We start from the raw sequence: 25,905 nt of genomic DNA, 5'->3' as shown, positions 1-25,905 counted from the left end.
TCTTCGGCTATAAAACCGTCCAAATTAGCGGCGAACATTAAAATATTGAAACCATATTCTTTAATTTTTGAAGTAAATTTTTCAAAATTTTCTGAGAATTTATCACAACTACCCGTTTATGTTTCCATTAAATTAACCCAATTTGTATGTTTTCATTTATATTTAGACAATGAGTATGGGTTTTTTATTACAGCAATTGAAATTGAAACCGGTTTTTATGTTTTCAAAAAATAAAACACTTAAAAGTTCACAACCAAATTAAAACACCCAAATATGTATTTATATGGGTATGTAACCACATCAACAAACCCATTTCCTAGAAATAATTGAGGTTTCTGGATGTTTATTTTTTTTCGTCCACAATGACGACAATGATGACGGTGGTGGCTATTGTGGTGGTGTTGGTATTTCCCTGATTAACCTTTGCCAAGCCACTTCAGACTGTGTCATACACATGTATGTCAGTTTGTGTTATATTTGAAGTGCTGTTAAATGATTCATTACAAATGCATTCAATATTTTTTTGTTTTTCTGACCCAGTAATGGTGAGTGTGCCTATTTGGTGGTCACTGGACAACGCTAACCATATAACCGATATTATGTAAGAGCCATTTGCTTAAAGTGTTTTATTTATTTTATTTTGGTCTCTTTTGCTGGACTTTCATCGATTTTGTAATCGTGCGTGCCTTTGTTGCTTGGGTTTTTTTTTCGGAAAATAATATTAATCATGAGGGATTGTGTTATTCGTTTTGTTTTGATTTGATTTGGTGGCGTTACTTTTGTTTTCATTTTGGTTGCATGGGAGAGAGACACACACACATGGGAAAATACGAAAGACTTAAGACACAAACGTAAAATGTAAATTGACGGGTCTCTTGAGCAAAGGAAAGTGAAATGAGTCAGTCAAGCAATTCAGTTCAATGCCAAACTCATTAAAAATGTTGTATCCCCCAACAATTAATTATTTCACAGACAACTACAGCGAGGTGGACATATACTCGTAATTAGGTAGAAGAAAATTTGTTGATTTCTCTCCCTTAGAAAATGTTTTATTGTGAATATTTCAGAAAGTATAAGAGAACATATCAATCAGGGTGGTCTGCAATACATATTATTGCTCTATTTCATAACCTTCAAGAATCTACTATTTTAGAATTTTTTTCTATTATCGGTTATAGTAGTAAAAATTTGAACATTCTCCCAGTTCTGGAACAGACCATATTTGAACCAAACAATAAAATTAGTTCGCAAACCAATCAAAGATTTCACCTAATCAAAGATTTCATTCAATATACCGTTTAGTTATCATGCTTACAAAGAAGCTTAAAGACAAACTCCTGAGTTCGGATAATGACGTTAAGAATCTGATTATGGGTGTTCTACAATAAAAAGCGAATGGAGTAAAAACAAGTAAAACCAGTAAAGAAAGTCTTAAAGTCGGGCGGGCCGACTTTATGATACCTACACCACTTTGCTGTTTTAGTAGAGCTCCGCATAACAATTAAACGTTTTAATGGGAGAATTCAACATACACTCTATAATTATAATCATAATTATAATTATATATAATTATAATTATTATAAACAAATATAACAAATCGGATGAACAGTATATATGGGAGCTATAGCTATATCTGAACCGATCTTCACCAAATTTGACATACTAGCTTAGACTCAATTCGGTCGTAAGTGCCAAATTCCATCCCATTTGGTGCACAATAAAACGTAAATCGGTCGAAGATTTATATCGGAGCTATATCCAAATCATAACCAATCTCGATAAAATTATTTCCAGGCCTAATTTGGTTGTTTTGATGTGCATAATTTCATACTATTCGGGCTGATATTAAACGTTTGGTGCACAATAAAAAGCAAATCGGACGAAGAGATATATAGGAGCTATATCTAAATTTTGACCGATTATCTCCAATTTCAATGGGGTTCGTCCTTGGGCCAAACAAATGATTTGTGCAAAATTTCATCCGGATAGGGCAATAAATGCGAACTGTACTTTGTTTACAAAAATACATGGACAGAAGGACGGACGGACGGACGGACGGACATGCATAAATCGACTCAGAATGTGATTCTATGCAGATCATCTAAAGGAACTATGGGTCTATCTCGTTTCCTTTTGCCTGTTACAAACAAATGAACAAAGGCATAATACCCTGACCACCTTGTGGTGTAAGGTATAAAAAGCTGTAAGTTCGGTAAGGCCAATCTATGAATACCCCCACCATTTGGAACGATTTTGGCAATTTTCAAAAACAGAAAATCCGTTAAAAATTTTATTAAAGTCATAAAAATACCGAATGTAGCCGTTATATTAGGGTCTACACGACGACGTGGACCTGCATAGGCAACTTTAATAATAAATCATTACAATATTCAAATGCGAGACTTGAATAAAAAAATTCTATTAACAATGTAGCTAAAATCATCAAAATACCGAATATCGGGGGTACCATTATATGGCAGCTATACGAAGACGTGGACCTGCACAGACAAATTTCTGGCATTGACTGTAGTATCCATTACGAACTTCAAATTCCAAATTTGAAACAATACCGGTGAATAAAATCGCTAAAATCATGAAAGTACCGAATATCGGGAGGTACCGTTATATGTGGGCTATATAAAGACGTGGACATGCACAGACAATTTTCTGTCATATGCTGGAGCATCCGTTACGAACTTCATATACCAAATTTGAAGTTCGTAACGGATGCTACCGGTGAATAATGTCGCTAAAATCATCAAAGTACTGAATATCGGAAGGTACCGTTTTATGGAGGCTATATGAAGACGTGGACTTGCACAGACAATTTTCTGTCATAGGCTGTAGCATCCGTTACGAACTTCAAATGCCAAATTTGAAACATTTCCGGTGAATAATGTCGCTTAAATCACCAAAATACCGAAAAAGGAGGTATCACATATGGGGGCTATTCAAAAACGAGGACCTACATCACCCATTTTGAATACCCAAAGTCCTGCAGACATAATACACATTGAGTAAAATTTTATCAACCTACTTCATCAACCCTCCATACTATGGTGGAGAGTATAAAAAACCAATAGCTCGAACAAAAAAGAACTATCATAAATTGAGTCCTTGGAACATCCTTAGACTGAACCGGAACAACCAAATAAATTAATCTCAAAAGGTCTCAAACTTTCTACGTAAGGGAAGGGACTTAAAACTTAATCCTATGGAAATTTTAAACGCTATTCAATGATAGATACCAGATTCAAATTTCTTTTCCAATATTCTCCACGTGCTATCTTTTATATTTGCGTTTTAAAATAATTTCACACAATTTCACCTAATTTATATATCACAACATACACAACCTATTGACCCAATATTTCCCTCCATCAAAAATAACAACTCTCTTGGCAAAGTCTTAATGTCAACTCGACATGTCTATGCGTATCAGACGCTCCTACATACGTGCATACATACATACTAATAATAGAAGAAGTGTGCCAAATGTAATGCGATCACATTTATTTTCATTGTCTGTGGTTTTGAAAATATCTATTACACCGACTGTGCCGATGTAGGTACGGCATGGATGACAATGAAAGAGAAGTGTAATGTGAAATGAGCGAAGAAGACTAAGTTTGTGGCCTAAATCTTTCGACTCAATGATGAAAGAATTACCACAACTTTTTCTCCCCCATTCTTTTCTTAATAGAAAAATTCAATTGCCATGACGAAACAAAAGAAAGAATACACGACACAAAATGTGTCATAAGTCTAAATGTCTGCCGTCACACACCTACGACTCATTGATATTGACATCATTATCAATTGTCAAAACGTGACATTAGAAACTTTTATCTTAGAGATTTTATCAAAACAAATTTGTTCCCAAAAATAGGCCGTCAAAAAACATTATGAAAAAAACTCATTTTCTTGTGAAAAGAGAGAAACTGATTTAGAAGCGTAATGGTAAGAATACAATAAATTAAGGAATTCCACGCTGAACTAGAATAAGGGTGAAAGTCAAAAGAAGATCATATTAAACGTACTTCTAAGAGAGGAACATCACACTAAGTTTGTTGTCAATTTTAAATAGTTCGAAATTTTTAAAAATGGGGTGAATATGTAGGGTTACTTGTGTAATATTCGATAATTGTAATAGACGGGAGTTTATTCAATCAAGGATAGAAGACCAATTCTACAAGTTTTGAAAAATTTAAAACTTTAAAAGGTTTTGATAACTGTCCCTAATCGGCTAGATAAGCAAGGGGTTTGAAAATCTGATACAAACTTCTGGACCAAACAAAATATGCCCAGAAGAATCAGTATTTAATTTATTTGAAGTAATATTAAAAACTAAAGTCAATGTAACACTAGTAAACACCACGTAGTTTCACCCAGACCAAACTTTATATACCTCTCACCACGAAAAAACGAAAATTGTGGTAAAATCAATTGTCTCAAACCCCATTAACAAATGTGGAGCTTGGCCATATTTTAATTTATGAGACAATATTTCCAAGGTTCACAAAATTGAAATTTTACCTGGTTAGAAATTGTGACTGAAAATTTAGAATACCAAAGGTAGGGAGGTACATTCGTCCTTGGTATTTGCCTAGACATGAAACGATAAAATATTTTTTACTACCCATTATTCTAGACACAGCACTATTGAGCTACATTTCAGAGCTCTGCAGCTAGATATGTGTAGACGAGATCACACGACTAGGGTTCGAGTTTTCGATGCAACTGACGGTTTTACATCTAATTAACGCGACGAAAGTCCTAGGCTCTCCACCCATAATAAGATTTCTATTACATTGTATAATCTAGATAGTTATGGAAATTTGTACTTATGTGTATTGAATGGTCCTTAGTTTGGTACACTTTGGATTTAGGTGAACGAAGAGAGCTGGTATCCTTAAATTTGGAAACAATATTACTGTCGGCGTGTAGTATTTAGATATGGAGGTAGTTTTGGAAATTCGTACTTATGTGAACTTAAGATAGACAATGGTACTAAATTTGGTATTTCGCGAACGGATACTGCTTGAACTATGAAATATGGCATTAGGATCACTGTTAGTGTGTATGGTTGAGATTTTGAGGTGGTTTCGGAAATATGTACTAAATGGTATTAAATTTGGTATTTGGGTAAGAGATTGATTTGGAAGTCTAAAATTTGGCATTTAGATCACATCGTGTGCAGTACGAAAACAAGTACGAAAATTACTAAATAGCATTAACTTTGGTATTTGGGGAAGGAATGCAGCTGAAAATCTGAAATTTGAATGAGCGTCTTTGATGTTGTGTAGGATATGCAAACTAAAGGGTTTTTCGAAATTCGAAGAATACGTGTACCATACGTACTAAAATTCACTAAATTTTAATCATGTGACGGGATAGAGATAAAAAATTGAAAATTTTTATAAGATTTAATTCGTAGAAAACGGGTAGATATAATTAGTTGGTTTTGGAAATGTGTACTAAGCGTAAGAACTGTACTAAATGGTACTAAATTTTGTAGTACAATTATGCATTTCTTTATGAAGATCACTCATCATCATTGAAATACTGAGTTTCGGATGATTTTTTATATGGGGGCTACACGAAACGTGGACCTGTCTGACAATTATCTATCAAAGATCATTGATAGTATTCAATTATCTGTCTGAGAAAATTGTACCTATTAAGAACTCCAAATAGCAACCTTGAGAAAATTTGGTTGAAATGGTGTCATAAATCTAATCTCATATCGAGGCTATACGAAAACGTAGACATACATAGACAATTATCTTCCAAACACCAAGCTTTATAAAATTCCGCTGAAAAATGTGTCTTAAATACCGAATATCGGGAGGTGTCGTTACACGGTGTCAACATCACACTATGGACCTTTATGGTCAGTTCTTTACAAGAACGTTTTCTATCCCCTGGTTACACCATTATATGGGGCTGTAAAAAGCCTTACATCTACATATTCCATTTTCAATACAATTCTACGAACACCTAGCTCATTTCGTTCCACTAAAGTGAATTACAGATAAAGAGCTGAGCTGATCAATAGCATATTTTTATTTTGTAAGGTCTAAAATTGTTATTTCGAGGAGTTACAAGCAGTGTGTAGGGTATAAAAATAGGTCTAAGGTCTAGGTTCAATATGACCCTATGTGCAAATTATTTGTATTTTGGGCACCAACTGAAAACAATTTTAGGACCAACCCTCATTTTTGAACCGAAGGCGATTGTGCCTTGTCATTTCGAATATGGGATACTTTCCTTCAATTATTAAATTTCTGTAGAAATATCCATCTATGAAGGAGAACCTGATGTAGTCTATCATCGAACATAATATAAATTTGAATAATATTTTATAAATTCGGATTAAATCGGATACAGTATCTATGGTTCAATAGTGTTATTCATTTTTTATTGTGAGTAAGGAACAGCAAAAAAAAAATACAAGAACGCGTCCGACCCGTAAATAAATATACATTGATATATGTATGGAGTAAATTATACGAACTCAGAACGTTATGGAATGTGTACTAAAGCTTCATATTGGTTGAATTTCGATATCGAAGTGGTTGAACTTAATCTGTATCGATTTCCAGAAAATTTTTGTTTGCATTATATGTACGTATGCCATTTTAAATTCTAAAAACTCTATGATTAAACCCATATTATAATATAAATCCCGTGGAAAATAAATATGTTAAGAAATGTGGTCCGACTTTACGACACAAAGTATTTTTGGGATTAATCAGGTTTTACACTCTGGCAAGCCTATTAAACACCTAACCCCACACACAAAATCTTATTCGATACACCTATTACATACACAAACCATTATATCTGAAACAATACAACTTAAATTATCCGTTAAATTTGAAAGTCCATACGAATACACAAAGAAATGACCATAAAAGAAAGAGCTTTACTACTACCCATTCCGTGTAAGGTTTACATAATCGTCGCCGATCAATTAATCACCCAGCTGTAAATGCCCCCAAACAAACAAAAACGTTAAATGTTTCATGTGTCAAATTAAGGCCCTTTTGTAAATGCTAGCCATCACCTTGAAGAATAACGCCGGAAATAACGTAAGTCTGGATGGTTGGCTGGTCCGTTGGCTAGGGCAATATCCGTTATTTTCTTTCAACAACAACAACGAACAACGGCCACCAAACACTAAGCTTCTGTTTCGAATAATGTCTAGTCTGAATGTTGATGGTAAATTTAGCGGGCCATAGACAATTATTAGAGTTTAACCTTTCCACAACAGCAAACATGCAAGACAAGCGATTTTTTTTGTTTTGAACCAAAAATAAAAGGTAACAACAGCAGCAACAACAACAACAATAGTGCGATGGCATTGCTTTCACTTTCATTTTGCAATAAAAGAAAAAAAAACAGCGATCTCGTAATTGTGTTGTTGTTGCTGTCTTTTATTTCATTTGCTTTAATCCATTGTGCCTTTCCAGACTTTATGGTGAGGATAGATTTGGATCTGCATGTCTGTTGGTTGGTGTGGTGTGTCTGGCAAATGGGTGAACAATATTTTTATATATTTGAGCCCTGGTATAGGTTATGGCTTGAAGTTTATAGTTCGATGTGTGTACGAGAGTGTTCGAAACATAGGACCCAACACAAACTGCCTGCCATTATTGGCCATGTTTAATGCCTTTGTTTATACCTCGTTGTTGTTGTTTTCGTTGTTCGATTGTTATTGCTTTCCTGTGAGTTTTGAGTCTCATGTTGGTGTTAGGGTTTAAACTATTTCTTTGCATCCATTTCTTTTTACTTTCATTTATTCGCTTCATTTGTAGTAAAATAGAAAAAATACTTGGCCAAAATACATGTAATGAAGTCATAAGGCAGTTAGTTGGCTTATTTGGTAGTCAAAGATGGCGAAGAAGGCAAAGTTAAAGAAGTTGAACGGCAACTGGCACCCCTTGCCGACATTCAACTTTAACTACATTTATTAAGTAATTTTTGGCAAGTCTTTCTTAAGTCTATTCTCTTGTTCGGTTCAGTCGAGTGGAAAGCGATAATTGTTATTACACTCGCTAACCCTCTCTCTCCTTCGTTCCCTCTTTCTCTCTGGTGTGGCCTTTGAAAGGTTTTGTGAAAGGTTCATGAACTCGGTTACATTTTATTTCTTGTGCTCGTTGCAGTGACTTGTACTTATTTTCAAATTCATTGCAATTTCCTATGATTGTAAGATTTTAGCAAAGAAGAAATTGAAGGAGTTGCTTTCCTATTACATATGTGTGAGGAATATATAATGGCTTAGCAGAACAGAAATTACTTTTAATTGGGGCCAATTTTTTCCCACAGTTAAATTAAAACTTGGATACAATTTGGAAAGCCATTTGTTATACATATTTGAAATGGCACTTTTGAAGACAAATGACTTAACACTAGCAAATATATTAGTGTCATGGTGCAATGAATACAAAGTAGGATAAGTTTGGAAAAGTTGTGTATGGCTTGTACTGACAGAATTGCCATAAGCACATGAAACCCACGAAAAATGAATGAAAATCAAAGCTACTAACAAAATCTACTTCTCTTCGAATATGGCAACCTTTTTCTTAAGGATTCGACCTTGATATTATTCAGATGGCTTTTTTATATCTGACGAGTAAATCTTTAAGGATCAAAACCCCAGTATAACCGTAATGTAAAATCCCGACAAAATCTTCACAATATCTGCTTTGTGGATTCTGTATAAATTTCGGGATGACACTCTTCGCGGTATTGTCGATCTTCATACATGTCATAGCTGCCGCAAAATGATACTTTGAAACAAGATTTAACCCATCCATAATCAAGCCTTGCATGACTTTTGAGGGTAATCATTTAATTTGAATATTAGACATTTGTACCCTCTAAAAGGCTTGAAAATTACAAAATATTTTAAAAGTTGTAATCTTATGATTGCATGAGATTTCCTTGGTAATTGTGTCATGGGACGTACCATGAAGATTGGAACTTCAGTAGGTATAATCGTGGTACAACTACATAAAATATTAGAAAATTGTACTATTTGCTTTACAATTACAAAAAGTCGTGGACCAATATTATCCTTGATCGCTCCAAAACTACATTTGATATAAATATTTCTATGGACCATGGTAGAAATACATCCATTTTCACATTGGTTCTAATTTGGTTCGAAAATTGATATTTGCAAACTTTGAAGAAATTTTACGAGATTTATTAGTCTTGTGGGGAAGGTTTTCAAGGGTGATTTTTTACGCGTTTTGTTTAACTGTCAAACATCTTCATTTTACCCTCTACCGTAGTATGGAGGGTATTTTAAGTTTGTCATTCAATTTGTAACACTTCGAATTATACATTTTAGACCCCACAAAGTATTTTTATTCATTATCAGCATAAAAGTATGCATCGATTTAGCGATGTCCGTCCGTCTGTGGAAATCACTCTAGCCCCCGAAAGTAATGAAGTAGTTTGATAAAGTTCTACTCAAATGTGTGTTTGGTCTGCAGGACATTTGGTATTGAAAATGGACTATATGGATCCACGTTTTGGTATAGACCCACACAACTGTAGGTACAGATTTAAGGTTTGTTTTGTCTACTTTAGTCACAATTTTAACCCAAATTTTCTCAAAATTGGTTTCCCATTGTTCTCATTATGTAAGAAACATATTTGTATGGAACTGTCAGAGTAGGTCTAAGTTTTGAAATAGTCCTCATATAACTGTAGCTCCAATTGTTCGATGTTTTGAGGATTTATGTCACACTTTTTACCGGAAAAGTTTCAAATTTTTTAATTTGAAGTTCCTAATTGGTACTACATCCTATGACAGAAAATTGTCCATATAACTTTACCTCCGGATATTCGGCATTTCGATGATTTCAATAATTTTATCAGTAATTTTTTTTTTGAAATTTGCAAATTCATCAAATGTTGCAGGGTATTCAAACTTCGGCCCGGGTGAACTCATTGCTTTTTAACTTGTTTTGATCTATAATTTAACCATGAATCGTCTTACAAGCGAACATTGCTTGCAAATCATTGAGCCAGCTTTAATTGACGCACTAAAAGACAACATTGAAGCATTTATTTTTGAATTACCGACTAAAATGCTGAAAATAGTATGCCAAAATTGGGCTTAGCGGATACACAATTTGAGGTTCAGTCGCGGTTAATATTTGCATAAAATAAAAGATTTCATAAATTTTCCTTTTTTCTATTATTTATTGAAAAAAAAAAAAAAAACAGCTCTTGAAACATCAACCATTAGAAGGAGTGTTTGTTTCAGATGTGTTTTTTCACAAATTTTTGAATGTTTGTGGGCGAGGTATCGAAGGACTGGACCAATATTGCCCATCTCCGAAGTCGATCAACCTTCGATAGTAATTGCACACACAGACAGACATTTTTTCCGTATCAAATGGTATATTCCCCTCTTTAGTCATATGGCTGAATATACAACGAGTGCGACTTTATGATACCCTTCACCACTATTTAGAGCTACCCGTTACAAATAAATATTTATATTGGGAATTAAAAGTAATTGGGATCGTACCAATTACCAACCTCTTTTGAATGCGTAGTATAGCTTTAGAGTAGTTAAAATTCGGAATCAGAAGAAACAAATATATAGGATGTTTATTCAACTCTCAATCGATTTTCAGTAAATTTGACAAAGGCATTTGTACCTCTCGTATCTAGTAACATTGTTATAGAGAGCATAATATAACTTCGAGAAGGATTGTATTGAAAATATATATCATAGCAATAGATAAATAGGAACCGTGTTTTACCAAATTTTTAAAAATTTATCCAATTTGGGCAGATATTACCCATTTGGTGCACAATAAACCTCAAATCGTATAAAGATATGTGTGGGAGCTATATGGTTCCAACTATCATTGCTGTGGGGAGCATATTAAGAATGTGAGGCAATTAAAACCCCAAATCGGATGAAACGTATGTACATATGGGAGCTATATCTAAATCGGACCCGATATTCATCAAAATTGCCAGACATAGTTATGGACACTGCCTCATGTGCTAAAAGTCATTTGATTCGGACAGATGTTACTCATTTGGTGCACAATACTTATGAAATAAGTATTATATATATGGGATTATCACCAAACAAATGATTTCATCTCAATCATAATATTGACCCAACGATTTGATTTAAATAGTCCACAAAAAGTATCGTCTCTAGTTAGTAAGTTTACCTTTTTATAAAGGTACCCCCCACAGTTCTACGAGTGAACTGGTGAACACCGGAGGTAAACCCCCTACAGTATATTATATTCTCATTGCAATTTCAATCACGTTTTTCGCTCTCAGAACTATAGGCACTATTCGTAATTCATAGTAACATAATTCCCTTTTTTCCAAAATATTCATTTGTTGATTTTAATGGGAATTTGTACGAAAACATATACATTTTTGGTGTAAATGTTGACATTTTAAACATAATTTTGTGTGTTTTTTTTTTTTAATTCTACAGGAGAGACATTAGTCTTTTTTTTGTCAACACAAACATTTTTAAAATAGTGTTCTTTTGTTTCCAACTCTTGTACCGCCATCCTCGGTAAAGGAAGAAATAATTATATTATATTTATACCCTACAACACTATGTGTTGGGGGTATTATAAGTTTGATTGGCCCAAAAATTATGTAACACCTCGAAATATTGGTTTCCCATATAGGAAAGTATATATGGATCTTCCTAGCTCGCCGAGCTGAGTCGATCTAGCTATGTATGTCCGTCCGTCCGTCTGTCCGTCTGTCCATGTTAATTTGTAATCACTCTACAGGTCGCAATTATGGCCCGATCTTCACGAAATTTAAAACGTAGGTGGGGTTAAGGTCAGAATAGAACCCTATTTCTTTTGGAGATGATCGCCAAATGTTTAGGGGTTGAAATGGACCAAATACTGAAAAAATTTCGGATTTTGCAGTAGCTATACAGGTCGCAATTATAGACCAATCGACGCGGAATTTCGCATGTAGCTAGAGTTTAGGGCGGGGAAGAAGCCTACCAATTTGGGTGGTCATCGGATAATATTTAGCGGCTAAAATAGACCATTTCTTTTTTGTTGAAAAAATTCAAAATTTTTCATTAAACCGCGAATATTTTAAATCCCGGCGAAATCACAAAGCCATGAAAAGGTTACTTCTGATCTTTACATTGATGTTGAGATCCAACAAATCGAATATATAGCAAAATATGTGCGATATATATGTCTATCAAAGAAGATATGCTTGAAAGATCTATTTTATGTCGAGAACGGCTGAACTGATTTCGACAGTTCTCATTAATTCAGAATGGCCTCTTGGCAGGAAAGAAAAAAGGTCTAAAAAAATCGCATAAAAATATCTCTCTAAAGATGAAAATATTGATTTTGTAAAATTTTCTCATATTTTTTCAATTTTGTCATATTTTTGGTATATTTTCATTTTGAATTAAACATTTGGTAATATTTCTACAGCTAACAAAACTAAGTAATTAGGATATCAGGATATCATATACAGATCGCATTTATGGCCCGATCTTTACGAAATTTTGCATGGGGATAAGATGAGGGTCAGAATAGAAGCCTACTATTTTTGGAGATGATCGCCATATATTTAGGGGTTGAAATGGACCAAAAAACTGCAAAATTGTCAGCAGGTCGTAATTATTGCCCGATCCTTAGGCACAGTTGAATGGGGGTTACCGGACATTGCAAAAGCCAAGCAGTTTTGGATGGCCATCCAAAAATATTCAATGTGTAAAGGAGTTTGCCAACTTTTGTAGACAAAATACGAAAATGTCCATTCCAGTGACTTTTTGGAGAATTCACAAATACAGGAAAGACGCACTTCTCACTATTTCGTTAACGCTGATTTCGTTGAAGAATATAGTCAAATGGCTGTATCTCATATAGATGTGTTCAGTCAAAAACCAATAATAAATGTTAATCTTTTGCCACTTCTGAGAGATTATAGGTCTTTGGGAAATATTGGTTCGAGATCTAGGAAGACCATTTAAGTGCAACATCCAACCAATAAATTGGAAATGAGCAAATTAGTTTAAGTTGCTATTATTCGAAAATTAAAGAACGAAACCTGATGGTTTTCTTTTATTATTTGTCACAATATCTTGTGGAATTCTTTCGAGTATCTCGCCTATATAAACTGTATCGTTTATTGTAGTGTTGTAGGGTATTCAACGGTCGGCCCCGCTCGACTGTAGCCTTTGTTTACTTGTTTATATCTAAAATTGTAAATATATATAGTTGGAGGCTCAACAAAACCTTTCACACGTATACTTTACGACAGTGGGCATACGCAACATAGTACACCAAATACAGGTGAAATATTTATTAGCCAACATGTGCACATGCATGGCTGGAAGTTTCAGCTATGATTTTGTGGCTAGCTTTTAATTTATTACATTATATTAAACCAAATAATAATCTGAAACATACACTGATATATGTTATGAACATTATTTATTGCTACTCCCAATCAACAGAAAAAAACTCAAACTCGCTTCAAGCCCTGATTAATGACAATCATTTGGATTGAAACTGATGAAATTGCATTTTTCCCTTGCCTAATACCAGTGCCACACAAAATAAACTTTCCCAAATCCTGTTTTACATTTTGGCAATGAACCTTCCACAATGTGAACACCCATAAAGGCGTGCTGCAATGTATGAGCAGAAATGCGTTTTTTTTTTTTATTTTTTATTTCATATCCAAAAACTAAGTTTTATGAAGTTGAGCGAAAATGAACAAAAACAAAATCACATTCAAAATTTCGCATTCCCAATAACCTGATGCTGCAACAACAAGGAAAGTATTTAAGCAACTTTCTCGCACAGCAAAAATAACAACAACGAACAGACAAAAAAGTAAAAACGCCCGTTCCTCATCTTTGCTGCCTACGTTTATTTAGCCATTTATTTTTCATGTTTGCTTTTTAGCCAAGTTATCGTTGTTGGCAATAAATGTACATACCTTAGACTACAGCATCGTTGGTCCACATTAGCTTGGAATTCACCTTAATCCGCATACACAACAACAAGTGAAACAGAAGACGAAGAAGAAGAAGAGAAGCAGCGACAGCAACAGAATGTAATGGAAGAATATGAACAGGTCTCTTTTTAGCTTTTGGTGATGAAGATGAATTTGCCAAACTCCGCCAGCACTCAACGTGGTTGCTAAGAAAAGTTGGATGGCTGGTCGGATGGATGGATGGACGGACGGATGGATGATCGTTAGCTTAGTTTACGATTTGTTTTCTTAAATGTTGTTTATTTGTTTGTTGTTTTTGCTGCAGCTGGATAGAATGTAATTATCACTTATTTTTTCTTTCTCTCTTTTTTAAATATTTGTTGTTTTTGTTTTGTTTTTTTTACTCTTGTTCACCACTATTTTTGACTGCTAATCTACAAAAATGAAAAACGTTGATAACGTAAATTTTCTTCTGTTACACCACATCACCTCCAATATTGATTGATATGTTCCATAGAGTTTAATATTTGCCTTTTGCCTTAGTTTTCACAAATAAGAATTTACAAAAAAAAATAAATATTTTGACACAGTTTGCAAGGTTTTCTTTATAGAAATAAAATCACTTTTTTTCTTGGGTGTCAGAATTAGAATGTACTAAATTTATTTTTGTTGACCTGTTTTGTAATGCCGTTTAACTTGTTTGGTTCTTGTCAGTCACCAACTCCAGTTGGTGTTTGGCCGTTTGTGTCTGTGTGAGTGTGTTGGCTAAGTCAGAGTCAGAGGTATTTAGGAAAATGGCACGCCAACATATTTTTTGGAATATTTGAATTTTTTTCACTTGCCCACTCTAACCGCTTGGCTGGTTGATTGACCAGTTGTAACTGGTTAGGTTCTTGCATTCTTGGCTGCATTGTCTAACTGCAATTCGTTTTTTTATGTAAAGGAATTTGTATCGTAATGAATTAGATATAAGCTATTTTGCCAGGCATAACTCATCGCTCCGCTTTTAATATAAAACAAAAACTAATTTAGGATAGCCTACTTTGAATTCGCTCCATAATTTGAACTAGGAAGCCAATAGTAGACATATTACGAAAAAGGTTTTTTTTTGAAATTTTTGCCTTATACAGGGTGAAATAAGAAACTGCAACAAAGTCAAACGCCATAATTTTTACTTTTTTAATTTTATTGAATGAAAGCAAAAAATGTCGAAAATAGCATCAAATTTTATAATAAGTTTAGATTTGTTCGACCAATTTGTTCGGTCACCTTTGGCACGAATTATGGCCTTCAAACGGCCAATGAAACCGTCACACGCTGCCCGAATGTTGCCAAAAAATCATAAATTTTGGCCCATTCCCGGCGAAGGGCTTGCTTGAAGTGACCGAACCTTGCTTTCCAAAATACTCCAGACACTATAGTCCATTCGGAGATTTTAGTGGCCATTGTGAGCTGGAAATGAAGCGAGAACCTCATTTTGTAATTATTCTTGGGTGGCACGTGCTGAGTGCGATGGTGCTGAGTGCTGTTGGAATTTCCAAGGTCTGCGGCCGAAATGTTTGCGTGCCCAAGGCCTTAATACTCCCTCCAGAATATTTTCGCGATAATATTCGACATTTTTTCTGGTTTCATTGTCGATTAATACGAGCGGATAGCAACCATCGGCTGTTATGGCGGCCCACACCATCACCATGTCCGGCGCTTGAGTTCTGGTGGCCAACCGAAGGTGCACATTTTCAGCTGACCTCTTTGGCAAGTAAACACGATCATTTTGTTTGTTTACAAACTGCTGGACAACGAATATTTTCTCATAGGAGAAAACCAAATTCGGCAGATCACCACTTGCGTGGTGGTGTAAGTTCTTGCACTTTCTGGAATTTTAATGGCTTTACCCCGAACTTATTTTTCAATATTTGCCGAATGGAATATTGTGATATGTTCAGCTCACTTTTCAAACCATTTACTTTTCAAACCATTTCTGCTGATGTTATTGTTTTCTTCCGTCCACTTCCTTGACGTCAGGCTATGCTACCAGTATCACCGAAACGAGCGATGGTACGAGACACAAAAGATTTATTCACATTTAAATGCTGGAGTGCTCTAACGATAGCCGCTTGTGGTTTTCCAGCCAAATATAAAGAATAACTTTTTTCTGGAAAATTCTCACTAAAATGCTTTTGTACGCTTGTAAACAATATAATGAGCTGTCACTGGAATAATATTTTTAACAGCTGTCGGACGAGAGGCTTAGAAATGACAGCAGTCTGAAGTTGGTTGCAGTTTTTCCATCTCACCCTGTAAGGAAGTACAACACTTTCGAAAAACTACTGAAATACAACCCTGAGGCTATTATTCATAATTGGTACAATAAGGAGGTTTAACAGCTTCGTAAAACTACAGAAATACAGTTCTGAGGCTATGCCCGCTTCCCGTCAGAATTATTCAAAATTATAGGCAACAAGTTGTTTTCATTTGTTTGATATTTTTTGTTCATTTCTAGAATGAGTCAAATAGCACGAAAGATGAATGAAATGCCTGAATGTTCTTTCAAAACTATGATCCTAAGTGTTCAATCTTTCAATTCCATGGCAAGTCTCGTTAATATTATTAATTCGCGCCCCGCAATTTAAGTTTCTTCCAATCATTGATTTTGAAAATATTTTATTGTAACTGGTTGCAATATGTTATTCTTTTATTTTTCCCTCTTTTTTGAAACTAGTTAAAAATGTGAAAAATAATTATCCAAACTGTTCAATATTTCAATTACATGGCAAAACTGGAAGTTAAAGGAAGATAACACGCCAAAAAGCTCTAATGTAAAGAACTATAACTACTATTCAAATAGCTCACCCATGGTAAGTGGTAGTTCAAGAGAAACCTCTATTTCCCTATAGAGGACTAAATTTTATTCTATTTGTATACAACAAACTCTTCTGCGAGAAAATCAATTGTTCTTCTATGAAAAACATACTTGTCACATATATAAGGGCCTGCTTCTGTATGACGATACGAAAGTGAGAACGACTGACAAACCCAATTCCAAAAGAGTTTTTAAAGTTTTTTTCTTAATTGTTTTCTTATCGTCATATACAAACAGGTCCTAAATTGTTGTTTTCGTTTTAAAACCCTTAAGAACACGCCGAAAAACAATATCTTCGTGTGATATACTTATACTCCGGAGACAAAGAATGAGAAATTATTCTGTTTGTTTTTTCAAATATTACTTTAGAAATTCCATTGCACTAATTGTGAATTTAAAAAAGTTATTTGCTCTCACTGGCACCACCCCTATTAAATTTCCGAAGTTCTGGACAAAACATAAAAATCTCATATTGGACCAAAAGAGCACCCGATAAAGTCCACACTTGATGCATCGCAATATGTCAGATACGAAAATGGACAACATTGCTCTACTCATTCTGATATTTCCAATATAAAAAACAAACAATTTCGAAAGAAACTTCATACATACAGGCTGAGATGAAAAAACTACAACCAACTTTAGACTGCTGTCATATCTAAGCCACTCGTCCGACAGCTGTTAAAATTATTCCATGACAGTTCATTATATTGTTTGCAAGCGTACAAAAGCATTTTGGTGAGAATTTTCCAGAAAGCGTGAAATTCCAAAAAGTGCAAGAACTCACAGCTAAAGAGTTGCTTCGTTTGGCCGAAAGTGGTGAACTGCTGAATTTGGTTTTCTCCGATGAGAAAACATTAGTTGTCCAGTAGTTTCTTAACAAACAAAATGATCGTGTTTACTTGTCAAAGAGGTCAGCTGAAAATGTGCACCTTCGGTTGGCCATCAGAACTCAAGCGCCGGCCATGGTGATGGTATGGGTCGCTATGACAGCCGATGGTCGCTCTCCGCTCGTAATTATCGACCGTGGCATCAGAATAAATGCCGAATATTATCGCGAAAATATTCTGCACATTCTGTGTATTAAAGCCTTGGACACGCAACCATTTCGGCTGCAGAGCTTGGACATTCCACACAGAATGTGCTACCCAAGAATGGTTACAAAATGAGGTTCCTCGCTTCATTTCCAGCGCACAATGGCCAAAATCTCCGGATACCAATTCGTTGGACTACTGTATCTGGAGTATTTTGAAAAGCAAGGTTGGCACTAAAAAATACCAAAGTGTCGATCACCTCAAGCAAGCGCTTCGCCGGGAATGGGCCAAAATACCGCAGAGCAACATTCAGGCAGCGTGTGACGGTTTCATTGGCCGTTTGAAGGCCATAATTCGTGTTAAAGGTGAACAATTCGAACAAATCTAAACTTATTGTAAAATTTAATGCTATTTGCTTTCATTTAATAAAATTAAAAAAAAAAAATAAAAAATCATCGCGTTTGACGGCGTTTGAAGACGATTTAACAATGTCCGTCTGTCTGTCTGTTGAAATCACGATACAGCCCACATTATATGATGTAGAACGTCAAAATTTAGCAAAATAATTTTTATTGTATCGGTCCACGTTTTGGTATAGTTCCCATAAAACGGTGCATCCCGCTTCTCGGTATTTTGATGTTTTTTACCACATTTTTTCACGGATTTGTACTAGTTCATGCGCCGAAACATTGTATGTATCGGTCCATGCTTTGGTATAGTCTCCATATAACGGTACCTCCCGATATTCGGTATTTTGATGATTTTTACCACATTTTTCACGGATTTGTCTGAAAATTGGTATTTGTAGGTCATAATGGGTCCTTGTTCGTGCGCCGAAACATTATATGTATAGGTCCACGATTTTGTATAGCCCTATATAGCGGTACCTCCCGATATTCGGTATTTTGATGATTTTTGCCACATTTTCCCACAAATATGTCTAAAAATTGGTATTTGTGGGTCATAATTGGTTCTAGTGTTTCCATTACCCTAAGGTGGAGGGTATTAAAAGTTTGGCCCGGCCGAACTTAATGTTTTTTACTTGTTTCTATATCAGTTCTCATCAAAGGAGGTAACACAATTCATCTCTTTAATCTGACAAAACTACCGGCAATTCTATACAAAGGTAGTTTAAAAAAAATTAGATAATCTTTGGCAATGAACTTCAGAATGACAGAATTAAGAAATTTAACCACTAAAAAGCAAACAACAAAAGCTTCTCAAGAGACATTAGGTAATAAACCCTCAAAAAAATATTCATACAAAAAAAACCGACTGGCTATCAAATTAATGATTTATATTCTTAGATTTCTTCTTCGAAGTACTGGAAACGGAGACAAGTTGGTTACAAACGAAAGCGGAGGGAAATGTAACCTTGAAAATATTCAAAACAACAAGAGATGGAGACGAGTGAACATTAGCATGGCACATAAATGGGGTTCCTCCATCAGCGATGAAAAAGAATCTAAATTATTTCAATGGTACTACCATGATCTTGGACACAAGTCGACAATGGTGAATGGTTGTGGAAAGATTGAGATTTTTGATTACCACAGAGAGAAACAGATAAAAGTACTGTGGCTAGAAAAGAAGTAGAGAATTGAATTGAAAACACAACAACAATGGCAACCAAAATAAAAATAGTTACACGAATCCGATTTATCATTTGGTGTTATCAATAAATTCTCGTTTTTGATGTTGTTTTGTTTTTTCTTTGCAGAATTGAAACTCATTTGCCGACAACAGTGTATCCATTTGCCTCAGATCAAGTTTTTTGTTGGGATTGGGGTGAGTATGACAAGTAGGAAAACATTTTGCACCATGACTTTGATATTGAAACCGAGCAATGTAAAGCATCTAGTTTTGCCAAAGCTGGTTATAGCGGATTTTTCGTTGTTTTCCTTGGTGTTGGTGTGTGTGTGCGTGGAAATTGAGGCTATGTATCCAAATAAATGGCAAAGCAGAGCGGAGATAACATTTCTAGTTTTTTTTCGTTTGCGGCCAACCACCACTGATGGTGGGCACAACTTGTGGTCATTGCCTGTTTCCACTGGATTCTTGTTTTTCTAGAGGAGACCATGCTGGTGGTGCAGTTACACACAGTACAGCATCGCTGGACATGTGGTGTACCTGTCCACATCCGTGTTGAACACTGAGTTATTTAATGGACACACTATTCTGTTTCTGTTTCTTTTTCGATTTTTTTTTTTTTTTTTTCTTTCCTTCAAAATGGTCAACATCATTTGCAATAAATTGGCGTTGAGTAAAACGTCCGTGAATTTTTGCTTCGATTTCCAATTCTAAATTATTAGCAGTGCCATTAACAAAGATGTTGGCCAATTAATCATTGGATTTCTAGATTATCCGACCGTACGAACATAATTAGCAAGGCGGTTCATTAGCGACAAACGAAAGTATATGGAGCATAAATTTATTGTGGAATGGGTAACTGGAGATTTTTGGCAAAGAAAATTGGAGCTAGGATTTGACAAAGTGGTTCCATCTAAAGAAGCATCATAATGGATGTTACTTGGAGTGACATAAATAAATTATTGTTGGCTAAATCAGAAAGAGAAACAGGCAAATAGGATTGGATTAGGAAGTCGAACTGATATAAAAGATCCCGTTGTCAGGTGAGGCTGTTCTATTAATAAGTATTGAAAATTTCGCCTATTACGATGATTAAAAGTGCTTTAAATTACAGACAAACATATGAACCATCAGAGAATCACCTCCTCAGTATCCAAATCTTTACCTTTGGGAGGTAGGTTTAAGAAACAAAAGGCTTATATTTCCCATGTTCTCTCCTGACCTGAATCTGATAAAGATATCGGGTACTCGACTCATTTATCTGAGATGTTTCGAAAATTTTTAACTTAGAAAAAGTGAGCCGATATATTCAATTTTCACATTTGCTCTTGTATAAACAAAAATGATTGGAACGTGAAATATAAACAAAATCGGTCATTGATTCCCTGATTTAAGAGAATAATTATTCTTCAAAATGTTAACATATTGTGTGGAAAGATCAGAGTAGTTCAATATTGTCAATTGTGGAAAGTTTGGACTGTATCGGGCACTCTCCTCAGATTTTATGTTAAATAATATACGTTTTATATAACACATATGTACGATATTTTAGAAAGTAGTGAGTGAGCAATATTTTCCATACAGAGTGAGATGAAAAAACTGCAACAAACTTCAGACTACTGTCATTTCTAAGCCACTTTTCCGACAGCCGTTAAAATTATTCCAGTGGCAGCTCATTATATTGTTTACAAGCGTACAAAAACATTTTGGTGAGAATTTTCCAAAAAAAAAAGTTATTCGTGATGGAATTCCAGCGTGGTAGTGTGATTTCTTCACATTTGGCTGGAAAACCACAAGTGGCTATCATAAGAGCACTCCAGCATTTAAATGTGAATCAATCTTTTGTTTCTCGTACCATCGCTCGTTACCGTGATACTGGTAGCGTAGCCCGACGTCAAGGAAGTGGACGGAAGAAAACATCATCATCATCAGAAATGGTTCGAAAAGTAAAGAAGCTATATGGCCGAAAAATGGCTCGTGAGCTGAACATATCACAATATTCCATTCCAAATATTGAAAAATGAGCTCGAGGTAAACCCATTGAAATACCAAAATATGCAAGAACTTACACCGCAACAGAAAGAAAATAGACCCAAAGGAGCTAAATACTTGGCCGAAAGTGGTGAACTGCCGAATTTGGTTTTCTCCGATGAGAAAACATTCGTTGTGCAGCAGTTTGTAAACAAACAAAATGATCGTGTTTACTTGCCAAAGAGGGCAGCTGAAAATGTGCACCTTCCACCAGAACTCAAGCGCCATCCATGGTGATGGTGTGGGCCGCCATAACAGCCGATGGTCGCTCTCCGCTCGTATTAATCATCAGAATAAATGCCGAATATTATCGCGAAAATATTCTGGAAGGTGTTTTAAAGCCTTGGGCATGCAAACATTTTGGCCGCAGGCCTTGGACATTCCAACAGGAATCAGCACCATCGCACTCAGCACGCACCACCCAAGAATGGTTACAAAATAAGGTTCCTCGCTTCATTTCCTGCACACAATGGCCACCAAAATCTACGGATACCAATCCGTTGGACTATTGTGTCTGGAGTATTTTGGAATGCTAGGTTGGCACTAAAAAATACCAAAGTGTCAATCACCTCAAGCAAGCCCTTCGCCGGGAATGGGCCAAATACCGCAGAACAAAATTCGGATGGCGTGTGACGGTTTCATTGGCCGTTTGAAGGTCATAATTCGTGCCAAATAATGCGAAATTTTTTGCTTTCATTCAATAAAATTTAAAAAAAAATGTGAAAAATGTGGCGTTTGACTTTGTTGCAGTTGTGAAGTTGTGATTGAAAGATGTCAGTGGTACCAGAAAGATTTATCGCTTTTTCAGCGTATCTGATATGGATATGTGTAAAGCTCGAACAAATCGACTGACTTTTTCTGGATTTATGAAAAATTAAAATTTCCTTTGAATTCGGAAGTCATGAATTAGTAAAATCCGGAAGCACTGATAAGTCATATAAATAGAATAAGGAGTAATACTTATTTGAGTATTGATCGCCTGGAAAATACGTATAAGGCTCTCAAAATCTCATTAGTATGGCAATACCGTTCTATGGGACTTACTTCCAATTGAAAACTCAAATGAGAAATATCACTCGATTCGGTTGAAATAAATGAATATTGAAATATGTATCAATATTGTATTTTTCATATGACTCATTCAACACAATTTGGAGACATTTAAATTGAAAATGTGTCATTTTCGTATAGCTTTATGAAGGATATTTAAAATTGGACTCTATCTAAAAACTCTCTGAGGTAGAATTTTTTATACTGCGATCACTAACTGTCTCATAACTGTCACTTCAGCGAAGAGTTGCAATTGGGCAGCGCATAGTTGTATAATTAAGGATAATCGTTTTATAAATGCTATATATAGTAGATTCTCGTTGGATAGAAATCCATCAAGAGCAAAGATTACAAACAGCGACTAAAACCATTAAAAATCCTAAAATCTGTAATTTTATGGGAGCCAGTGTACCCCTATTAAAACCGAAAATGTTAATTTGATTAAAATCATTTTTATTGGTGTAAAGCTCCTATACTTTAATACCAATCATATGGCTAGATCGTCGAAATTACAATGACTAGGCATGCCTAGTCGTTATTGCAATTTTAGGCCCTAGGTCTCTTTGGACCAAATCCGTTTCAGGACATAAGGGTGTTCGCCTATCTGTCTGGCTGGTGCGCACTATAACTCTCAAAGGGAGTGTCCGATTTGATCCAAACTTGGTACATCGTATGGGCAATATCGCACCACTACTCAAACTTTTCAAATCCAAAAATTTTTAGAAGTGTTAGGTTAGGTGGGAAATGGAACAACTGGTACCTGACCCACAAAGGGTTACAATTTTGAATAATTCTATCTCTCATAAAATGCGAAAATCTTTGTAAACTTGACAAATTCCAACATTTCTACTAACACAGGATCTGTTGTGATAACGGTAGATATCGCCCTTCTGGTACCTCGCCCACAAAGAGTCACAATTTTCAGTATTTATATCTCTCATAATTTGTCAATCAAGTCAGCGATGCTTTTCTAACTTCTCAACCAGAGACATGGTGTGATTGTGGAGTCTATCGGCGACCTCATTCTGCATATTTCAAAACTTTACAAAAATTATTACAAATCTCGTATAAAGTATAGGAAGTAGTCGATATAGGCCAAATCTGGAACCTTTAAACATTTATGTCAGACTTATTTCAAATTCGAAATGGACAACGCTTTCGGAACCTCCTCCATAGAGGAATCTGTCGGAAGATCAGACTGATACTTTTTAACTTCTTAATATGATTTTTGATTTTCCGCAGCCTGTACAAGCCTATCTAATACTATGTTTACATTTGAGCTTTTTGCCGGGTTAACATTCTTTATGGGGATTTATGTGATGTATATGCAATGGATTTGACGATTTATATCCACTGTGTATTCTAAAACCGCTGATCGGCAAACGTACCATTTAATCCACAAAATATGTAAATATCCTTTTATTTTTTACGAAAATCCAGCCGAAGAAATAAACCCTTTTTTAATTCATGCCATCGGTTAGTAAGATACCTATTATTTAAGAAAAGTAAAACCAAACAGGGAAAATATTTGGAAAAATGTATATGAATTGTTAATTTTTACTTAGTTATCGATGTGATCCAGGATTACAAACCATTTGGTGTTTAAAAAGGTTACCTTAAATTTAAACATTTGCAAAATATCCCCAAATATTCAGAAATGTTTGGATAGGATATTTTCAGTACGATTCAAAAAAAATTCCATAATATTTAGAAATCCGAATATTATTTTGTTTCTTTACTGTGTAAAATCTTCACCATCCATCTTGTGTAGCATGCAGGTCAAAAACAATTTATGTATGGAGTTTTTCGCTGGCATTACAAAACAAACTCACAAAAGAAAATAAACAGATCTTTCACACACCACTCATGCATACAGAACACGCGAATTCTTTTCTAAACACTTGATTTAATTGGAATTAATTAAAATTTATTTATGTGTGCGTGTGTGTATTTGTTTCTTTGCACTTGCATACACTTGCAAAAATCGTTTGGGTTTGCACTTTTATGCTGCTGCACGCGGCTTTTTCAAATTATATTGCACATATTTTCATCCTTTGGTTTATTTGGATTTTTCTCTACTTCTTTTTGTTTTTCTCTTGTATTAAATTAAATTGCATCTAGCTTTTCTCAATTTCTTTTTGTGTTTTTGTTTTCTTCTTTTTATTTTTTCAAGTTACACTGGAGATATTTTTCTTATTTAATTCAATTTCCTTTTTACCCCCTCAATACACATTCGCATTCACATGATATTTTCTTATGTTGTTGTTGTTTTTTTAATATTTTACTTTGTGTTTATTTTTTGTATTTTTTGCATGGTATAGTAAAAATAGTGAAGTTAAATGTAATGGAAAACAAAGCAAAAGGCAAAAAAGAAAGTTTTTTTTATAATCGCATTTTGAAATATGTTTTGTAGCTCTACAAACAATGCTCAACGGCAGCAGCAACAGCAGCGGCTAAAGGCAATTTTGTTAAGCTCCACTGTACATGTGTTTGAATTGTGCACAGATGTATGGTTTGAGCAAGCGACCGAGCATGTGTGTATGTATGGTCTCAGCCAAGCATGTCATTCATGCACTATTGTTGCGATATTGCGTTTTACACCTCACATATGGAGTATCACGGAGAGACGAACACACACACACACATATATCAATTTCGAACTATTCGCCTGCACAAATTGTTGATTATTCACTTTTCACACAAACTCTCCGACACATACCAAAAAACATATGGATGTTGGAGCACACCAATACACATACCCAAACACTTGTCTTGTCGTGTGTAAATTATAACCGTTGTTGTTGAGGCACACCAAACCGCCGGTTGTTGTTGTTTTTTTTTTCTTGCACAACACTGTTGCTTTTGTTGTTTTTGTTTGTTTGCTGTTCACTTTTCTTTCTCGCTTGCGCCAGCGTTTAATTCGCGTTCACTTACCAATTCGGTAAAAGACGTTGTTAACTCAAGCACGGTTCGCACTAAACTGTTGGGGAGCTCCCCAGCACATGGCTAGATGGCCATGCACAGGCTGTGTGGTAAAAGAAACAAGAAAGTGTGGTGGGATTCGCCATCTCTTCTTCTTGTGTATGGGTGTCGTCTGAGAAACCGATATCTCCGCTCTCCAAGCATAAAAATTGTATAGGGTCCCAAACATAAAAATACCAACAATTTGGTTTTTTGTTTCTTCTCCAGCTCAAGATGCCTACCAACTGAAATACCAGAGAAGTTGGTGTTTGTCTGATCCCAAAATGTTGATGTAATTTGCATATTTGTAGTCTTCTTTTTGTGTGTGGTTCATGTTGTCTTCATCATCATCTTCGTCGTCTGTTTTTTTTTCTTATTGATGTCGT

The 25,905-nt window shown here is 35.1% G+C and overlaps 1 protein-coding gene across 4 annotated transcripts in view; it reads right to left on the bottom strand.

Annotated features, from left to right (window-relative positions):
* LOC101901305 (uncharacterized) overlaps positions 1-25,609 on the bottom strand; it is a 105,801-nt gene extending 80,192 nt beyond the window's left edge. For 3 of the 4 annotated variants that reach the window (XM_020036361.2, XM_020036362.2, XM_020036363.2), the window contains exons 1-2: positions 25,318-25,609; positions 13,997-14,427 (exon numbers count right to left, since the gene is read on the bottom strand). The gene's annotated coding sequence lies outside the window, so the exon portion shown is untranslated. The remainder of the gene's footprint in view (positions 1-13,996; positions 14,428-25,317) is intronic. The other variant, XM_011293717.3, reaches the window with a different exon arrangement.
* Between the last annotated feature and the right edge of the window lie 296 nt (positions 25,610-25,905).

This window comes from Musca domestica, unplaced genomic scaffold (genome assembly GCF_030504385.1).
Source record: "Musca domestica strain aabys unplaced genomic scaffold, Musca_domestica.polishedcontigs.V.1.1 17, whole genome shotgun sequence".
Lineage (NCBI taxonomy): Eukaryota > Metazoa > Arthropoda > Insecta > Diptera > Muscidae > Musca > Musca domestica.
This window is presented reverse-complemented; position numbering and strand designations above follow the sequence as displayed.